Genomic DNA, 20,726 nt, shown 5'->3' with positions numbered 1-20,726 from the left:
CCATTCGCAACGTGGCAATAACTTTTGGCACCAAATCAGGTAGCAGCAGTTGACTACTTACATATTCAAGGGCTTTGCCTTTTAGTGCGCGCTGTAGTCTTAGCATATTTTCGTCATTAGTGAATCCACATATACGTGTCGAGCTATCATAATTGCTAATGAAAATTGGCCATTCCTCTGGCTTACCGCTGAATGTTGGCAGCTCTTTTGGAATGTCATACCTTGCTTGTATCTGCTCAGCACGCAAGGGTGACCCCCAATACATACTATTCTGATTGTGATCATAACAACGATTATAGGTACCATTCTGATCATTAGGTTGATTCTTATTATCATGTACTTGCCTGTGTTGCTCGCTTGTTCGATTTGTTGTACCTGCTGGTCCGACTGTCGGGTATACCGCATTTTTACATGAAGGAAGACTAAACTTGTAAAACTGACTTTGTACGAATTCTTTTGCACAACTGCTTGTATTGCATGCATTCATGTTAGGTGTACGAGAATTTACTACATCATTTACGTTTGCCACACGAGAAATTTCTGTGGCTTTGCATGCTATAATTTGTTGTTTAAGAATGTCGTACTTTCTTGCTACGTAACTTAGCTCTGCTTGTCTTTCCTCCTGCAAACGCTGTATCTCCAAACTCACATCAACTGTGGTACTTACATTTGTCTGGTCGGTACTCTTATGCTCCGTGTTGTCTTTGAGCTGTGCTTGGCTTGCAATTGTATTTGTTGCTTGTGTTACCGTATGAATGATGGTTTGGTTTTTTTTACAATCGTTGCAGATCCAGTCGACCTTTTCGATTCCGTCTGAGACTCCAGCACAATGGTTGTGAAACCACTTGTCACAGTCATCACATTGCACCATTTTCCCTTCACCAGCTTCATTGCATAGTCCACAGCTTACCTTATCTTCGTTATTTTCGGCCATTGTAAGGTGCTTTTCAAGGTTTTAAATTTTTTAAAGAATGTTGGTCCACCAACTTTTAATAGCAACTGTCACACCAGAAATAAGACGCAAAATTGTGCTTACAGAAGCTTTAAAAAACTGTTTAATAGAGAAATGTGTTACAATATTTCATAGTATAATACAAGATTTTCTTACTTTAGTTTTCCGTTAAAATGAATAATATTAGAAAAAAGAGAAATATTTGTGTTATTCAGTGGTTCTGGCGTTGATATACGTCTTCATTACAAAATGATTCTTATTCTTGTTTTAGTGTTGCCACACTTCTTGTTTTAAATGTAAGGTGGTGTTGCAACACCTGTTAAATCAATGTAATTGTAGTAAAGTTCTAACCCTACGCTATACCAATAGGCCATGTAAGAGTTTCAGTTTCATCTGCACCACAGTTTTATATCTTTGACAAGAGCCATGTGCAATGTTCATATACACGCGATATATAAACGACACAACAAACGCTTCTTAACTTTTTACCATGAATCCTGTCTCCTTACCAACTTCCCATCTGGTATTATGTCAAGATAGTCAGATCTGAAATGAAGAGTACCGCTTGGGCCACATTAGATCTAAAGTAGGAAGCTAAAAACACATTTTTGTATGCTTTCTCAACTCGAGGAAGAGGTAGTTCTGTGCTGGTACTGAAATGTGGTATTTTGGAGGACTCATATAAAAAGATCAAATAGACAACGTTTCACTTCTAAAAATTTGTCAATTTTGGAGAATAATAAGAGAGAGATCAGCAAGCCAACTAGAATTTTTTAAAGCAATTTCAAAGCTTGGGAAATATTTGATAATGAAATACCTTATCGGAGAAATCAGCAGCAAAAGATTTTAAAACTATTTTATTTATGTTTGTTGAAAGTGAATAAAACAAGTTACATTTTAATTAACGAAAGTGAAAACAATTCTGTACAACAAAAAAAAAAAACCAGTACCGAAACTTTTTAAACTCGAAACGAGAAGTTTATTCCACATCAGTTGAACTACTTGGCATTAATAATTGTAACATTTATCTGACCACTACTGTATGTACAGTAATCAACTCGAAATAGATACATAAATATTATTCGTACTAATGCCCGGTTTTTCAGTGCGAGTTTAAAGTCCAGTTAAAGTTGACTAGATTTTAACCTAGCCACTTTGTTCGATAACAAAATTTTTCTGCTCATCTGAGCTTAAGCGGACAAAGTAGCAGGGTTAAACTCTAGTCAACTTTAACTGAAGTTTAAACTCGCACTGAAAAACAAGGCATAAATATATAAAAAGTTTAAACCAGCACACAATATTAAGGCCCAAATGCATTCGACTTTTGCGTAATTTTGGCGCTTACGTTGCGTTAACAGTTGAGTTTGAACACATACGTCTTGATAGGTGTTGTTCTCAATCCAAAGGCAACGCAACGGAAACACCAAAGTAAAGAAAAAGGAATTCAAAAACTTACATTCTGCTGGCGTTGTCACTTCATTTCCTTTTAGCCTTTGAATTTTGTTCCTTTCGATTCTGTTTTCAATTGATTTTATTAAATTTTTAATAAAAATATTATTCTCTCTGTCCAAAATCCATTGAAAATATGGTAAGTTTTTCATTTTACTGTCAAGCGTTTTCTTCACGCAACAACAAAATACATTTGTGAAAAACCCATATACATTTGAAAATTTATTCATGTGACAAGAATAATGAAATCAAATTTTTAAATAAAAAAAACAACAATTTTGTGTGCGTTGGTTTTTTGCAAATTTATTCAATGCATAATGCAAATGCAGAATCAGATCGAAAGGAAATTTCTTGGGTAAGTGGTGCGCTCTCTGAGTGTAGTACATTTATAGCGTTTTCTTTTCTGAAATAAATTGTTGCCTAAGTAGGTAAATGGTAAAGCCTTAATAGAGTTACAAGCCAACCTAATATAAACGCACGCAAGTCATTTTCTGTCAAAAATGTCTCATGCACATACAACTTGTATGAGAGCAACTCAAATTGAATTTGCTGCGTGAAAACCTAACTCGATTTCCAATTTTTGTTCTGCGTGACATTTAGATTTGACGTTTGCACACATGCTTTACATAGTCGCAACGCATGCTTATTTGGGTTAGGGCAAAAACGCCGGTTGTTTGTGTGCGCTAAAAAAACGCAGTGCGGTTTTATTAGGTTGGCTTGTTACTCCTACCCCAGAAAATTTTAAACATTTATAGTGCATACAAAGAACATTTCAACTCACCATATTCACTCATATTAACAGAGTATATGTGGAACTTAAGAGCTAATTGAGAGTTTCACAGAGTTGCACTGCCACGCTTAGCATAGACTTGACTTGACTTGGCGTAAACTTGGCAACTTAGCCACGATTATACTGTCAAAATGAAATGGTCATTAGAACTTACATAGGAAATCAAAATTCAACAGCCTTCTAAGTCAAGTTAAGTGTTGCTAAGTTTTGAGTAATCAGTAACATGCAATGTTCATTTAACAGAACTGTAAGTGACAGTTCTCAAGTCAAGTCAAGTCTATGCTAAGTATCAGTAATGGGCCCTTAACGCTTTTGCGTTGCGAGCAGGCAACAATTTTCACAAAAGAACGAAATACCCCATTTTGCGTTGCCTGTTTTTTAGAATAGAACAACAACCCTTGGGTGGCGTACGAAAAGCGTAACACTTTAGCCAGAAAAGAAGACGCTATTAGTCTAGAAAATGTGGAATATTTTCTCCGTTTTCTGCGCTGCCTAGACTGAGAGAATTGCCCTAATGGCTTATTTTTCGAATAAAAAAATTGTTATTTACTTTCTTTTTGAAATGACAAAAAAAAATTCGAGTTTTCCATTTGCGTTTAATGTGGCAGAAAAACTTTAAATGAGCGTTCCTTCAAAGTAACGCCAGCGCCAAAACGACTCAAAAGTCGCATGTGTTTGGGTCTTTAGAGTTTTTAAAAAATATTTAAAATAAATCTCAAGCGTAAATAATAATAATTGTATGTACCTATATATATGTATGTGTAGGGCTATCAACTTTGTAAAATATACTCTAATTTTGTAAATTATTTTTATGTCATATTACTTTTAATCTTATTTCAAAATGAAAATTATCTTTAAAATTAAAAAAAAAGTGAATATAATAAATAATAAATAGAATAAATTTATTTAAATATATAGTTCAACACTATATATTTATGGAATATTTATAGTTTAAATTAAATCTATTTATTTTTAATTTTGAATTTAAAAAATATTAAACTTTATTTTTTTTTAAAGATGTTTTTCTTATACCTTCCAATATTTTCATTTTGAAATGTTATACAAAATAAAATGATTTAAAAATAATTTATAAAAACAAAGTATATATAACTAAAGTAGATAACCCTATATTTACTCCCCCTCCAGTGAAACGAAAAATTTATTTTTTAAATATTAATTTACAGTGTATATTAATTACTGTAAGAATTTTGTGTTGTAGTTTGAAAAACATTTGAATTGTGTCTTAATTGCGTTAAAAGTTTATGTTAGTATTGATGTAAGTACCCAATCTTTTGATGAATTGATGTACTTGATAACTGATTTTTAGAATATTTTATGTATATTAATATTTGGTTGTATTATTTCTATGATTTTTGAGAAATATTGTTATTTATCGTGATGTGATTGAAGAACCTGGGATGAGGTTGAATAATAGTAGATTGCAACTTTGTGTGCACAATTACTCAAAAATTAAAACTTGTGTTATGCAGAATATATGTTCAATATATAATTGTACTCTGCATAATGTATGTCCAAGTTGTTGATAAGGAATGAAAAGTTGATTCCTTTAATTGTTTGAGGGTGAAATTGTCATTGATTTATATTATGTTAGTGAGCATAAATTGTTTTTTTTATATGATTTTAAATTCAATATGAAAGAATTGATATACATATGTCAATAAACGTTATTTTAAGAAATCTTTTGAGATTTTAAACTGGAGGAAAAATATATATAATTAAAATATATTTAATGTAATTATAAATTAGAACAATCTAATAAGTAAACTATTTTATTATTTTATAATTTCACGATTTTGTGAATTGTAATATTTTTAAATAAAATTTTTATCTAAAGGTTTATAGAATCAATAAAAAAAATATTTTTTGTAGATGATAAATTCATAAAAAGAAAATGGTTGACTAGTAGTGAAATTGGTTCATTATTTGTTTTATTTTAAAAATTGCACCGTTTTATACTTTAATCACTGATGTCAATCTTAAATTGTTGTTTATATGTATGTAAAATTGCTCTTTGATATTGAATGAAATATGTTGTTGTTTGTTTTAGTGATTGTAGTTAACGTTAACTCTTCACTCGAATTGGGTTTTTGAAATATACTTCTTGTTAATTCAATATAAACAATGCGTTGAATGATTAAAAATTATAATGGTTTGGCTAATTGTTAAAGGCATTTTTAGAACTGGATTTTTGGTAAGACGTAAACTTTCTGCGTTATTAATATTTGTTTGTTTTCCTTTAATTTCTTTCTTTTGATTTTGGTGCTTGATATAAATTTATTTTACTATATGAATTTCCAGATTTTGTACAGGATCGTTGGTGGGATCGCCATTTATAGTTTAAATTAAAAGTATTTATTTTTAATTTTGAATTTAAAAAATATTAAACTTTATTTTTTTTTAAATATGTTTTTTTATAACTTCCAATATTTTCATTTTGAAATGTTATACAAAATAAAATGATTTAAAAATAATTTATAAAAACAAAGTATATATAACTAAAGTAGATACATACTATAGATCAATAATGGCTAATGCTTGTTTATGTATTAAATAATGGATGAAATAAAAATAAATATATAAATTATCAAATCAATAGTACGAACAAAAATATATAATAATTGAGTTTTTAAATTTAATTTGTTCTATTGTATGTAGCTCATTTTAAAAATCGCCAAGCGCGCAATTTTAGCAAACCAATTACAATATACACATATACCTACATATATAACTAGAAGTACTCATAGAAATAAATAGATATTTATATGCAAAATATGTAATTAAGTAATTGGTAAAAACATAAATAAAACGTATTTAAGCAAAAAAATATTAAATAGATACCTTATAAATACAATATAGCATATATACATTAATACATACGTACATAAAACTTTACTGTTATCGATAATAAGTATAAAATTAATTTATAAAATATGCTAAAGAAAAATAATAAATAAGAAAATATCTATTCATTTAGATCTTCTTATTGTGGCGTTTCTCTTTTTTGAAGTTTTAGAGTAAGTAAATTTATTCCTTTTTCAATACCGATATATCGTGAACTCATAATCTTTATACTTTGCTCTATCATAGCTTCTTCTTCTTGTAGCTATAAAGACACTTTTCGAAGGTTTTGTGGAGTGCTATCAATGTTGATGATCTCCCTTGTCGGATCTATGTAGATCAGGTACGTTCCGGCAACAAGCACAATTAAGTTACTAGCCGGACCATCCCGACAACGATTTAACATGACTGCATTGAACCTTATAGGCCATTCCGCCCAGGAGGAACTCGAGATCGCCAAATCTTTTGTAACGGGACTCCCATGGGGTAGGTAAGGTTTACAATTGGGTTGCGAAAGTTGTGAAGCTTTCTATTGCGCTTATTAACCCCTTCTCGCACACCTAGACTGGAGCTAACTCAAAATTTGAAGTTTCCACCACCGCGCTTCCCCATCCAATACCTACCGAAGTGTATACATACTCAAAAATAAAAACTCCATTGGCGCATTCGGGAGGCAGTTCGTTGGTTCGCCTTATCTCAGCATTGTGATGTATTGAGTTGATCGTTATTTTGATCAAGGTGTGCGATATCAGTACTGAGGATGTATATGTTGTAGTTGTTGTAACGATAAAAATACTCCCGAAGATTTTGGAGAGTGTTATCGATGTTGATGGTCATTTGTCGGATATAGATCCAGAACGTTCTGGTAACAAGCACCATATTTATATGACCACAATGCACCTTCTAAGGTGAATATCAATATATTTGCTGTAGTTGTATGCCGTAAAGATATAGGGATATTTAGGTGACGCTGATTATCGGCACATCCGCTTATCTGTTTATCTTTTAACACAGCTTACAAAAATAAAGGACACTGTAGAGAAATAATTTTTAAACATGTATCGACTTATTCTAATAGAAAGGTCATAACTGTAAAGTTTGGTTAACAAGAACGTATCTCAGTGAAATCATTATTAAAACCGAATCACAGAAGGCCATAATATACGATTATTTTTCGTAAATAGTTGGATAGCCTAACTTTTATCGCTTGAGCGAATAACAGATTAAATTCGTATCTTTTCTTTGAAAAAAAATTAATATTTTTCAGTTACAACCATTATAACTGGTCTGCCAGCTTTTTTTCATTGAAATACGTTCTTGTTAATAAAAATGTTAATATACGACCTTTCTATTAGGATAGCTCGATATGTTGGCAAAGAGCTAATGTAAATTCTACAGTTGTTGTTTCTTATGTGAAGGTGAGACTTAAAATAAAATGTATAAAGTAGACGTGATCGTTAACCTATTTTGTCCAAAATCTTTTTCGATGCTCATAAATTTGATAAAAGGAAGTTTATATCTTGGTGTATTTGAGCTCCAGTTATTGCAGCAGTGTTACTTTTTATGACAGAGAGTGATGCTCTGAACATCCAGAAGATTGAGTTAAACGCATCTATGTATATGAAAAACTGCTTATGTGACGGGGCTTTCATGCATTATAATAATAACAAGTAAGGAAGGTTAAGTTCGGGTGTAACTGAATATTACATACTCAGTTGAGAGCTATGGTGACAACATAAGGGAAAATAACCATGTAGGAAAATGAACCGAGGGAAACCCTGGAATGTGTTTGTATGACATGTGTATCAAATGAAAGGCATTAAAGAGTATTTTATGAGGGATTGGGCCATAGTTCTATAAGTGGACGCCATTTAGGGATATAGCCATAAAGGTGGATCAGGGTTGACTCTAGAATGCGTTTGTACGATATGGGTATCAAATGAAAGGTGTTAATGAGTATTTTAAAAGGGAGTAATCCTTAGTTCCATAGGTGGACGCCGTTTCGAGATATCGCCACAAAGGTGGACCAGGGGTGACCCTAGAATTTGTTTGTACAATATGGGCATCAAACGAATGGTTTTAATGAGTATTTTAAAAGGGAGTGGGCCTTAGTTCTATAGGTGGATGCCGTTTCGAAATATCGCCATAAAGGTGGACCAGGGGTGACTCTAGAATGCCATAAAGGTGGACCAGGGGTGACCCTAGAATTTGTTTGTACAATATGGGTATCAAAAGGAAGGTGTTAATGAGTACTTTAAAAGGGAGTAATCCTTAGTTCCATAGGTGGACGCCGTTTCGAGATATCGCCATAAAGGTGGGCCAGAGGTGACCCTAGAATTTGTTTGTACAATTTGGGTATCAAAAGAAAGGTGTTAATGAGTATTTTAAAAGGGAGTAATCCTTAGTTCCATAGGTGGACGCCGTTTCGAGATATCGCCATAAAGGTGGGCCAGGGGTGACTCTAGAATTCGTTTGTGCAATATGGGTATCAAACGAAAGGAGTTAATGAGTATTTTAAAAGGAAGTGGGCCTTAGTTCTATAGGTGGACGCCTTTTCGAGGTATCGCAATAAAGGTGGACCAGGGGTGGCTCTAGACTTTGTTTGTACGATATGGTTATCAAATGAAAGGTGTTAATGAGTATTTTTAAAAGGGAGTGGGCCTTCGTTCTATAGGTGTTCGCCTTTTCGAGATATCGCCATAAAGGTGGACCAGGGGTGACTTTAGAATATGTTTGTACGATATGGGTATCAAATGAAAGGTGTTAATGAGTATTTTAAAAGGGCGTGGGGCTTAGTTCTATAGGTGGACGCCTTTTCGAGATATCGCCATAAAGGTGGACCAGGGGTGACTCTAGAATGAGTTTGTACGATATGGGTATCAAATTAAAGGTATTAATGTGGGAATGGCAACCAGGAGTGGACGACAGTACTAACTAAATGCAACCTTGTAGGCTTGACCTAAACGAACTAGACGAAACAAAGTAAAGTAGATACATACATTTCTCAACGGACGATATTTTAAAGTTAGTTGAAAACCGAAGGCCATACCGAACGCGCACTAAACTTATCTCGTGCATAAACTTTGTGTGTGAATCACCATATTTTATTAATAAACTATAATTAAAACATAAGCTAAGCAAACATACATGTAAATACATGTAACTGAATAATTGAATTCTTAAATAAAACATGAACTAAATTGCAATAAAGTGGTATAATTTGATCGGCATCCTACAAATGGTGTCATACGTGAGATAGAATCGACGCGAAAGTTCGTGATTGTGCGAAGCGCTAGCGCCTGTACATTCAGTTGTTGCAAAATTTGAGCATTGTGCGTAATAAAACGAGATTCGTTTAATTTTCACATGCGCTACTGAAAAAAAATTTAGAAACAAAAATTTTCGATGGCAAATATATTGTAAAATTGCATCATCCACTCGTCTAAGGGATGATTGCTTGCATATTCATGTACCGAAGTTGTTGTTGGCAGTGTACTTACGTGGCGGTGGCCGAATATCGTAAAGTATTTGAATTTGTTGTTGTAAACGAACTTTGTGTGGCGTTGGCCGAATAGCACAAAGCAAAGTTGTTGTTGGCAGTGTACTTACGTGGTGGTGGCCGAATATCGTAAAGTATTTGAATTTGTTGTTGTAAACGAACTTTGTGTGGCGTTGGCCGAATAGTACAAAGCAAAGTTGTTGTTGGCAAAGTAATTACGTGGCGGTGGCCGAAGAGCGTAAATTTTGAAAGAGATCGTGTGGCAAAGGCTGTAAACACGAGCGAAACGAATCAGTTGCTAAGTGATTGTATCGAAACAATTGTGTTGGAGTTTTTGTGCAACAAGTTGGAGTGGCGTTGGCCGAAACGAAACGGAGCGAGTAGCAGCAGAATTGTTCAAAGAAGTATTGTGGGCAGCAGCAGCAGATGAGTAGAGTAGAGTAGTAATGTATGTAGAATAGCATAACCAACTGGAGAAAAGAAGTACACACTAGTGTTTAAATTAAAACCGAAATTAATAGTACAAACATTTCCATCTCAGTTCAATCAATGTGTTATCATAAGAAAACAGAAAGAAAGAGATTTAATAGTATTCATTTTGCAAATATCAGAAACTCCAACTAAAGTCATAAGTATGCCTATCTTGCTTTGATTAATGTATTCTTTGGAGGAAAACACAAAGAATAGTCTTTATTTTATTCATGCAAAAATTTTATAAATATTGAATAGTTCTGTTTCAATGTAAATGTAGAATTCGTATAGAAATAGTGGTGAATTTTCGAATGGTGGAAATCGGTAGCAAAATAGTTTTGTATTGAATAAAGCTAAAACAAATGTACAAATTAATGTTTTCATGGAAAATTAAAATCAAAAGTTGTCGAAATACGCAAGAATAAAACATATGCAGAATACTTTCATAATTACCAATTTTATAGCACGCATTTTAAGTACTCTAGTTGTTTGTAGATAAGAAAAAATATTTCAGGGAAGGCTCAAGAAATATATTGAGATTTTGTGTTCCTAACCGTGAATGAAACTAATCGCATACTTGTTTTTGAAGTTCTTTTCGGTTGTCGTAATTTATTGAGTACGGTGCGTTGTAAGAAAGTTTCACAAAATATTTCTTGATTAATACACATACAAAGTTTGCAGTGCCGGTGATTCTTGTTTTCTCTATTAAAAGCTATTACAATGGAACGTTCTGATATTTTGATATTGACAGTTAATGCTTTGAAAACGAAGCTAAGTGAGTTAGGGCTTGACACTACTGGACGTAAGACGACGTTACAGGACAGACTCCTGGAACATTTCGGTCTTACTGTCGATGGTGATGATGATGGCAACGGTGATGAGGGCTCAGAATATGGCGATGCTGGTACATCACCACGAAGTGAAATAAATTACCAGACACATAGTCGTACGCCATTCACATTGCGAGATATTCAAGACTCATTAACTTCTTTTAGTGGAGTGGGCTCTCCGTCGGTCGAAGAGTGGATCGAAGAATTTGTTGAAAATGCGGAGGCAGTTAATTGGAACGCCCTGCAAAAATTTATATATGCGAAGCAGCTGCTTAAAGGGGCAGCAAAGTTATTTATACGCAGTCAGCGAGGCATTAGTAGTTGGGATACTCTAGCACAGGCTTTAAAGTTAGAATTTGGTACAGTGGTATCATCAATCGAGGTGCACCGATTGTTGCGCAACCGGAAAAAACGTAACAATGAAGATCACAGAGAATATCTTTATAGTCTTATGGAACTGGGTAAACCAATTAAGCTTGACGATTTGAGTTTGATTGAATATTTCATAGAGGGTATTCCAGATTCTAGGCAAAACAAAGCGAATCTCTATCAGGCTAAGACGCTTTCTGACCTCAAGGATCAGATAAAGGTGTATGAAAAAGTGCGAAGTGGTCGCCAGCAAGCGGCTAACTCAAGCTTTAGTCAAACTGTTTCTAAATTTGAGGGTGTTCAGAAACAAGTCCAGAAAGATAAAAAATGTTTTAAATGTGGAGATTCTGCGCATTTAGCAAAGGAATGTAAGCAAGTGCAATTTAAATGTTTTAAGTGTGGTCAGTCAGGGCATCGTGCAGCTGAGTGTAAAAGTCCATCAACCCATATTAAAACTGAAAAAGGTAACGTTAATACGTTGGGAGAGGGCTTGTTTTCGAAAACAAGTGGCATGGGAAGGTGTATATTTAAAGATTTGACATGCAATGGTGTAACCTTTTCGGCATTAATCGATACTGGTTGCGATCTTTGTTTAATTCGATACGATGTTTTGCTGATGCTAGGCGAAGAAATAGAACTAAGTCACGACAAGCGTCAGTTAATTGGTGTTTGTAATAGTGTCCTAAACACATTGGGTAGTTTCGATATTCAGGCTCAAGTGGACGGGTTGAAGGTCAATATTACTTTCCATGCTGTTCGTGAAAAGGATATGCATTACTCTGCCATAATCGGCAATAGTATCCTGAAGAATGGTGACCTAAATTTCTCTGAAGATTTAGTAGTATTTAAATTGAAAGTGGAGAAAGTTGAAGGAAATAAGAAGGGTAAAAATGCAAACGAATCAAAGGAACAAATCACAGTACTAAATCGGGAGGAGACAGTAGGGTATAAAAAGAAAGGAGTTGAGTTAGACCTTTTAAAAGAGTTTGAGGGATTGTGCTTGGCACAAGAAGAAGAAGTGATCATAGCTCCAGAGGTAGATCTGTCGCATTTGCAGACACCTGAGAGAAATACAGTCGAATATTTGATTACCGGTTATAAACCAATGAAGATAAAAGAGTCCCCAATAACCATGAAAATTTTACTTACGGATGATATTCCAGTATACGAACGGCCGAAACATATGTCGCACGTGGACAAAAAGGTAGTGGATGAGCAGGTAGCCAAGTGGTTAGACGAGGGTGTAATTCAGCGTAGTACGTCCGAATATGCATCTCCCATAGTGCTCGTTGCTAAGAAGGATGGTAGCAAGAGGCTCTGTTGCGACTGTTTACGGGGTGGCTGGATAAATTTACCTTACCTCTTTTGGGATGTGGCTGAGTGAATTTATCCAGCCACCCCGTAACAGAGCCTCTTGCTACCATCCTTCTTAGCAACGAGCAGGCGCCTCAATGCTAAAATAGTTCGAGACAACTTTCCTATGCCGTTGCTGGACGATGTAATAGAAAGATTACAAGGAGCTCAACTTTATACCACGCTGGACCTGGCTAATGGCTTTTTCCACGTACCAGTTGACAAGGATTCGAGGAAGTACACGGCTTTCGTTACGCACGACGATCAGTTTGAGTTCCGATATGTTCCATTTGGAATATCGAACTCTCCAGCTGTTTTTTCGCGATTTGTTTTTGCTGTATTGAGGGATATGATACAAGACGGTACCGTGATAGCTTACATGGATGACCTTATTATTCCCTCCAAGGATATAAGTGATGGTATCCAGAAGCTTGAACGTGTGCTTAGTAGGGCGTCAGACTATAACCTAAAAATCAAATGGAGTAAGTGTAAAATACTTGTGCGGCAAGTGGACTTTTTAGGTTATATCATTAAAGATAGTACAATAAAACCATCGGAGACAAAAACAAGGGCTGTGACGGATTTCCCCCTCCCTCGGGATAAAAAAGCATTGCAAAGATTTCTGGGTTTAACGTCCTACTTCCGCAGATTTATCGAAGGGTACGCCGTGGTAGCTAAACCACTTACCGACCTGCTCAGGAAGGACGCAAAATTCCAGTTAGGAGACGAGCACGTTACCGCTTTCCTCCAACTAAAGTCGGCTTTGATAAAAGCACCCGTGTTGAAAATGTACAACCCAAAAGCAATCACGGAGGTTCATGCAGACGCTTGTACGTCAGGGTATGGGGCTGTGCTAATGCAGAAAGACGTAGATGATCAACAATTCTACCCGGTACAGTATATGAGCCGTAAGTGCAAACCGGCTGAAGAAAAGTACCATTCTTACGAGCACGAAGTATTAGCTATTGTAGAAGCACTTAAGAAGTGGCGGGTTTATCTCATGGGGATAAAATTTAAGATTATTACGGATTGTAACGCGTTTACCATGACAATGAAGAAACAAGATATTCCACTAAGAGAGTCTCGTTGGGCTATGTTTCTGCAGGATTATAATTATGAGATAGAGCACAGAAGTGGGTCAAAGATGAGGCATGTAGACGCGCTGAGTAGAGTCTCTTGCATGATGCTAGAAGATTCTCTAATACACAGACTGAGGGAAGCGCAGCGAAGTGATCAGTGGGTGAAGGCAGTATGCGCAGTATTAGAAAATAGTAGTTATGAGGATTTTTATCTTAAACATGGAGTCCTACACAAAGATCCCATTAAGGAACTCGTAGTCGTTCCATCGTCTATGGAGGACGAGATAACAAAAATTGCTCACAAAAAGGCTCATTTTTCGATTGCCAAAACAAAGGATGCAGTAGAAAAGACATTTTATATTCCGCAATTAACTGCAAAAGTGACCAAGGTAGTTCGAGGTTGTGTAGAGTGTATAATTAGTGAGAGTAAAACTGGGAAAAAAGAGGGTTTTCTTGCGCCAATAGACAAGGAAGACAGGCCACTGGGCACCTATCATATAGATCATGTGGGCCCAATGGACCAGACCGCTAAGTCGTACAGTTATTTATTTGTAGTAGTTGATGCGTTTTCAAAATTTGTCTGGCTGTATCCCACCAGAACCACTGCAGCAGATCCAGTCATAGATAAATTGAAATCGCAGGCTTCAGAATTTGGAAATCCCAAACGCATTATTTCAGACAGAGGTGCTGCGTTTATTTCCAATAGTTCTAGGGAATATTGCGAGAAGGAAAGAATAGAGCATCTTACTATAGCCACCGGTGTTCCGCGCGGGAACGGGCAGGTGGAACGAATCCACAAGATCATCATCCCATTGTTGTCAAAGCTATGTTCTGAAAGTCCTGGTCAGTGGTATAAACATATTCAAAAAGTCCAGCAAGCAATAAATAGTACACCACCAAGAAGCACAAAGTTCTCTCCGTTTCAATTATTGACCGGCGTTGAGATGCGAGTAGTTAGCGATACTAGATTAGCTGAGTTGTTGGATGAAGAAGGCATAAGAGAGTTGGATGAAGAGCGGGAAAACATGCGAAAGAATGCACAAGAAAATCTCAGGAAAATACAGGAGGAAAACCGTAAATCCTTTAATAGGAACCGGAAAAGGGAGAAGAAATACCGACCAAACGAGTTAGTAGCCATCAAGCGAACACAATTTGGGGCGGGTCTTAAATTGAAGCCGAAATTTTTAGGGCCATATAAAATCAGCAAGGTTTTGCCTCACGGAAGGTATGAGTTGGTAAAGGTAGGAGACCACGAAGGACCCGGCCACACAGTCTCGGTGGCGGAGTATATAAAAAGTTGGGAGCCTTCGACTCAACCCGAGCCATCATTCGAGCCGAATGAATCGTCAGGAGGGCCGAATGTGGGAATGGCAACCAGGAGTGGACGACAGTACTAACTAAATGCAACCTTGTAGGCTTGACCTAAACGAACTAGACGAAACAAAGTAAAGTAGATACATACATTTCTCAACGGACGATATTTTAAAGTTAGTTGAAACCCGAAGGCCATACCGAACGCGCACTAAACTTATCTCGTGCATAAACTTTGTGTGTGAATCACCATATTTTATTAATAAACTATAATTAAAACATAAGCTAAGCAAACATACATGTAAATACATGTAACTGAATAATTGAATTCTTAAATAAAACATGAACTAAATTACAATAAAGTGGTATAATTTGATCGGCATCCTACATTAATGAGAGTTTTAAAAGGGAGTGGTGGTAGTTGTATATGTGAAGGCGTTTTCCAGATATCGGTCAAAATGTGGACCAGGGTGACCCAGAACATCATCTGTTGGATACCGCTAATTTATTTATATATGTAATACCTGCCAAGATTTTAAGGGTTTTTTATTTCGCCCTGCAGAACTTTTTCATTTCTTTCTACTTTATATGGTAGATGTCACAACCATTTTATAAAGTTTTTTCTAAAGTTATATTTCGCGTCAATAAAACAATCCAATTACCTTACCATGTTTCATCCCTTTTTTCGTATTTGGTATAGAATTATGGCATTTTTTTCATTTTTCGTAATTTTCGATATCGAAAAAGTGGGCGTGGTCATAGTCGGATTTCGTTCATTTTTCATACCAAGATAAAGTGAGTTCAGATAAGTACGTGAACTAAGTTCATTAAAGATATGTCGATTTTTGCTCAAGTTATCGTGTTAACGGCCATGCGGAAGGACAGACGGACGACTGTGTATAAAAACTGGGCGTGGCATCAACCGATTTCGCCCTTTTTCACAGAAAACTGTTATCGTCCTAGAATCTAGCCTCTGCCAAATTTCACAAGGATTGGTAAATTTTTGTTCGACTTATGGCATTAAAAGTATCCTAGACAAATTAAATGAAAAAGGGCGGAGCCACGCCCATTTTGAAATTTTCTTTTATTTTTGTATTTTGTTGCACCATATCATTACTCGAGTTGAATGTTAACATAATTTACTTATATACTGTAAATATATTAAATTTTTTGTTAAAATTTTACTTAAAAATTTTTTTTTTTTTAAAGTGGGCGTGGTCCTTCTCCGATTTTGCTAATTTTTATTAAGCGTATATATAGTAATAGGAGTAACGTTCCTGCCAAATTTCATCATGATATCTTCAACGACTGCCAAATTACAGCTTGCAAAATTTTAAATTACCTTCTTTTAAAAGTGGGCGGTGCCACGCCCATTGTCCAAAATTTTACTAATTTTCTATTCTACGTCATGAGTTCAACTCATCTACTAAGTTTCGTCGATTTATCTGTCTTTTGTAATCAATTATCGCACTTTTTCGGTTTTTCGAAATTTTCGAAATCGAAAAAGTGGGCGTGGTTATAGTCCGATATCTTTCATTTTAAATAGCGATATGAGATGAGTGCTCAGGAACCTACATACCAAATTTCATCAAGATACCTCAAAATTTACTCAAGTTATCGTGTTAACGGACGGATGGACGGACGGACGGACATGGCTCAATCAAATTTTTTTTCGTTCCTGATTATTTTGATATATGGAAGTCTATATCTATCTCGATTCCTTTATATATGTACAACCAACCGTTATCCAATCAAACTTAATATACTCTGTGAGCTCTGCTCAACTGAGTATAAAAACAAGTAAGGAAGGCTAAGTTCGGGTGTAACCGAACATTACATACTCAGTTGAGAGCTATGGAGACAAAATAAGGAAAATCACCATGTAGGAAAATGAATCTAGGGTAACCCTGGAATGTGGTTGTATGACATGTGTATCAAATGGAAGGTATTAAAGAGTATTTTAAGAGAGAGTAGGCCATAGTTCTATGGATGGACGCCATTTAGGGATATCGCCATAAAGGTGGACCAGGGCTGACTCTAGAATTTGTTTGTACGATATGGGTATCAAATGAAAGGTGTTACTGAGCATTTTAAGAGGGAGCGGGCCTTAGGTCTATCGGTGGACGCCTTTTCGAGATATCGCCATTAAGGTGGGCCAGGGGTGACTCTAGAATGTGTTTGTACGATATGGGTATCAAATGAAAGGTGGTAATGAGTATTTTAAAAGGGAATGGGCTTTAGTTCTATAGGTGAACGCCTTTTCGAGAAATCGCCATAAAGGTGGACTAGGGGTGACTCTAGAATATGTTTGTACGATATGGGTATCAAATGAAAGGTGTTAATGAGTATTTTCAAAGGGAGTGGGCATTAGGTCTATAGGTGGACGCCTTTTCGAAATATCGCCATTAGGGTGGGCCAGGGGTGACTCTAGAATGAATTTTTTACGATTTGGGTATCAAACGAAAGAAGTTACTGAGCATTTTAAGAGGGAGTAGGCATTAGGTCTATAGGTGGACGCCTTTTCGAGATATCGCCATTAGGGTGGGCCAGGGGTGACTCTAGAATGTTTGTACGATATGGGTATCAAACGAAAGGTGTTACTGAGCATTTTAAGAGGGAGTGGGCATTAGGTCTATAGGTGGACGCCTTTTCGAGATGTCGCCATTAGGGTGGGCCAGGGGTGACTCTAGAATGTTTGTACGATATGGGTATCAAACGAAAGGTGTTACTGAGCATTTTAAAAGGGAGTGGGCATTAGGTCTATAGGTGGACGCCTTTTCGAAATATCGCCATTAGGGTGGGCCAGGGGTGACTCTAGAATGTGTTTTTACGATATGGGTATCAAATGAAAGGTGGTAATGTGTATTTTAAAAGGGAGTAATCCTTAGTTCTATAGGTGGAAGCCTTTTCGAGATATCGCCATAAAGGTGGACCAGGGGTGACTCTAGAATGTTTGTACGATATGGGTATCAAACGAAAGGTGTTACTGAGCATTTTAAGAGGGAGTGGACATTAGGTCTATGGGTGGACGCCTTTACGAGATATCGCCATTAGGGTGGGCCAGGGATGACTCTAGAATGTGTTTGTACGATATGGGTATCAAACGAAAGAAGTTACTTAGCATTTTAAGAGGGAGTGGGCATTAGGTCTATAGGTGGACGCCTTTACGAGATATCGCCATTAGGGTGGGCCAGGGGTGACTCTAGAATGTTTGTACGATATGGGTATCAAACGAAAGGTGTTACTGAGCATTTTAAGAGGGAGTGGGCATTAGGTCTATAGGTGGACGCCTTTTCGAGATATCGCCATTAGGGTGGGCCAGGGGTGACTCTAGAATGTTTGTACGATATGGGTATCAAACGAAAGGTGATACTGAGCATTTTAAGAGGGAATAGGCATTAGGTCTATAGGTGGACACCTTTTCGAGATACCGCCATTAGGGTGGGCCAGGGGTGACTCTAGAATGTTTGTACGATATGGGTATCAAACGAAAGGTGTTAGTGAGCATTTTAGGAGGGAGTGGGCATTAGTTCTATAGGTGGACGCCTTTTCGAGATATCGCCATTAAGGTGGGCCAGGGGTGACTCTAGAATGTTTGTACGATATGGGTATCAAACGAAAGGTGTTACTGAGCATTTTAAGAGGGAGTGGGCATTAGGTCTATAGGTGGACGCCTTTTCGAGATATCGCCATTAGGGTGGGCCAGGGGTGACTCTAGAATGTTTGTACGATATGGGTATCAAACGAAAGGTGTTACTGAGCATTTTAAGAGGGAGTGGGCATTAGGTCTATAGGTGGGCGCCTTTTCGAGATATCGCCATTAGGGTGGGCCAGGGGTGACTCTAGAATGTTTGTACGATATGGGTATCAAACGAAAGGTGATACTGAGCATTTTAAGAGGGAGTAGGCATTAGGTCTATAGGTGGACGCCTTTTCGAGATATCGCCATTAAGGTGGGCCAGGGGTGACTCTAGAATGTTTGTACGATATGGGTATCAAACGAAAGGTGTTAGTGAGCATTTTAGGAGGGAGTGGGCATTAGTTCTATAGGTGGACGCCTTTTCGAGATATCGCCATTAAGGTGGGCCAGGGGTGACTCTAGAATGTTTGTACGATATGGGTATCAAACGAAAGGTGTTACTGAGCATTTTAGGAGGGAGTGGGCATTAGTTCTATAGGTGGACGCCTTTTCGAGGTATCGCAATAAAGGTGGACCAGGGGTGACTCTAGACTTTGTTTGTACGATATGGGTATCAAATGAAAGGTGTTAATGAGTATTTTAAAAAGGAGTGGGCCTTAGTTCTATATGTGGACGCCTTTTCGAGATATCGCCATAAACGTGGACCAGGGGTGACTCTAGAATGTGTTTATAGGATATGGGTATCAAATTAAAGGTATTAATGAGGGTTTTAAAAGGGAGTGGCCCTTAGTTGTATATATGAAGGCGTTTTCGAGATATCGACCAAAATGTGGAGCAGGCTGACCCAGAACATCATTTGTCGGGTACTGCTAGTTTATTTATATATGTAATACCACGATACTGTTCCTTCCAAGATTCCAAGGGCTTTTGATTTCGCCCTGCAAAACTTTTTCATTTTCTTCTACTTAATATGGTAGGTGTCACACCCATTTTACCAAGTTTTTTTCTAAAGTTATATTTTGCGTCAATAGACCAATACAATTACCATGTTTCATTCCTTTTTTCGTATTTGGTATATAATTATGGCATTTTTTTCATTTTTCGTAATTTTCGATATCGAAAAAGTGGGCGTGGTCAAAGTCGGATTTCGGCCATTTTTTACACCAATACAAAGTAAGTTCAGATAAGTACGTGAACTGAGTTTAGTAAATATATATCGATTTTTGCTCAAGTTATCGTGTTAACGGCCGAGCGGAAGGACAGACGGTCGACTGTGTATAAAAACTGGGCGTGGCTTCAACCGATTTCGCCCTTTTTCACAGAAAACAGTTATCATCTAGGAGCTAAGCCTCTACCAAATTTCACAAGGATTGGTTAGTTTTTGTTCGACTTATGGCATTAAAAGCATCCTAGACAAATTAAATGAAAAAGGGCGGAGCCACGCCCATTTTGAAATTTTCTTTTATTTTTGTATTTTGTTGCACCATATCATTACTGGAGTTGAATGTTGACATAATTTACTTATATACTGTAAAGATATTAAATTTTTTGTTAAAATTTTTCTTTAAAAAAATTTTTGTTTTTAAAGTTGGCGTGGTCCTTCTCCGATTTTGCTAATTTTTATTAAGCGTACATATAGTAATAGGAGTAACGTTCCCGCCAAATTTCATCATGATATCTTCAACGACTGCCAAATTACAGCTTGCCAAACTTCTAAATTACCTTCATTTAAAAGTGGGTGGTGCCACGCCTATTGTCCAAAATTTTACTAGTTTTCTATTCTGCGTCATAAGCTCAACTCACCTACCAAGTTTCATCGCTTAATGAGTATTTGGTAATGAATTATCGCACTTTTTCGATTTTTCGAAATTTTCGATATCGAAAAAGTGGGCGTGGTTATTGTCCGATATCGTTCATTTTAAACAGCGATCTGAGATGAGTGCCCAGGAATCTACATACCAAATTTCATCAAGATACCTCAAAATTTACTCAAGTTATCGTGTTAACGGGCAGACGGACGGACGGACGGACGGACGGACGGACATGGCTCAATCAAATTTTTTTTCGATACTGATGATTTTGATATATTGAAGTCTATATCTATCTCGATTCCTTTATACCTGT

General features: G+C 36.5%; 1 protein-coding gene across 7 annotated transcripts in view; it reads left to right on the top strand.

Annotated features, from left to right (window-relative positions):
* Mco4 (Multicopper oxidase 4) overlaps positions 1-20,726 on the top strand; it is an 826,935-nt gene that overhangs the window by 427,076 nt on the left and 379,133 nt on the right. The window lies entirely within an intron of this gene.

Source organism: Eurosta solidaginis, chromosome 1 (genome assembly GCF_040869045.1).
Source record: "Eurosta solidaginis isolate ZX-2024a chromosome 1, ASM4086904v1, whole genome shotgun sequence".
NCBI lineage: Eukaryota > Metazoa > Arthropoda > Insecta > Diptera > Tephritidae > Eurosta > Eurosta solidaginis.
This window is presented reverse-complemented; position numbering and strand designations above follow the sequence as displayed.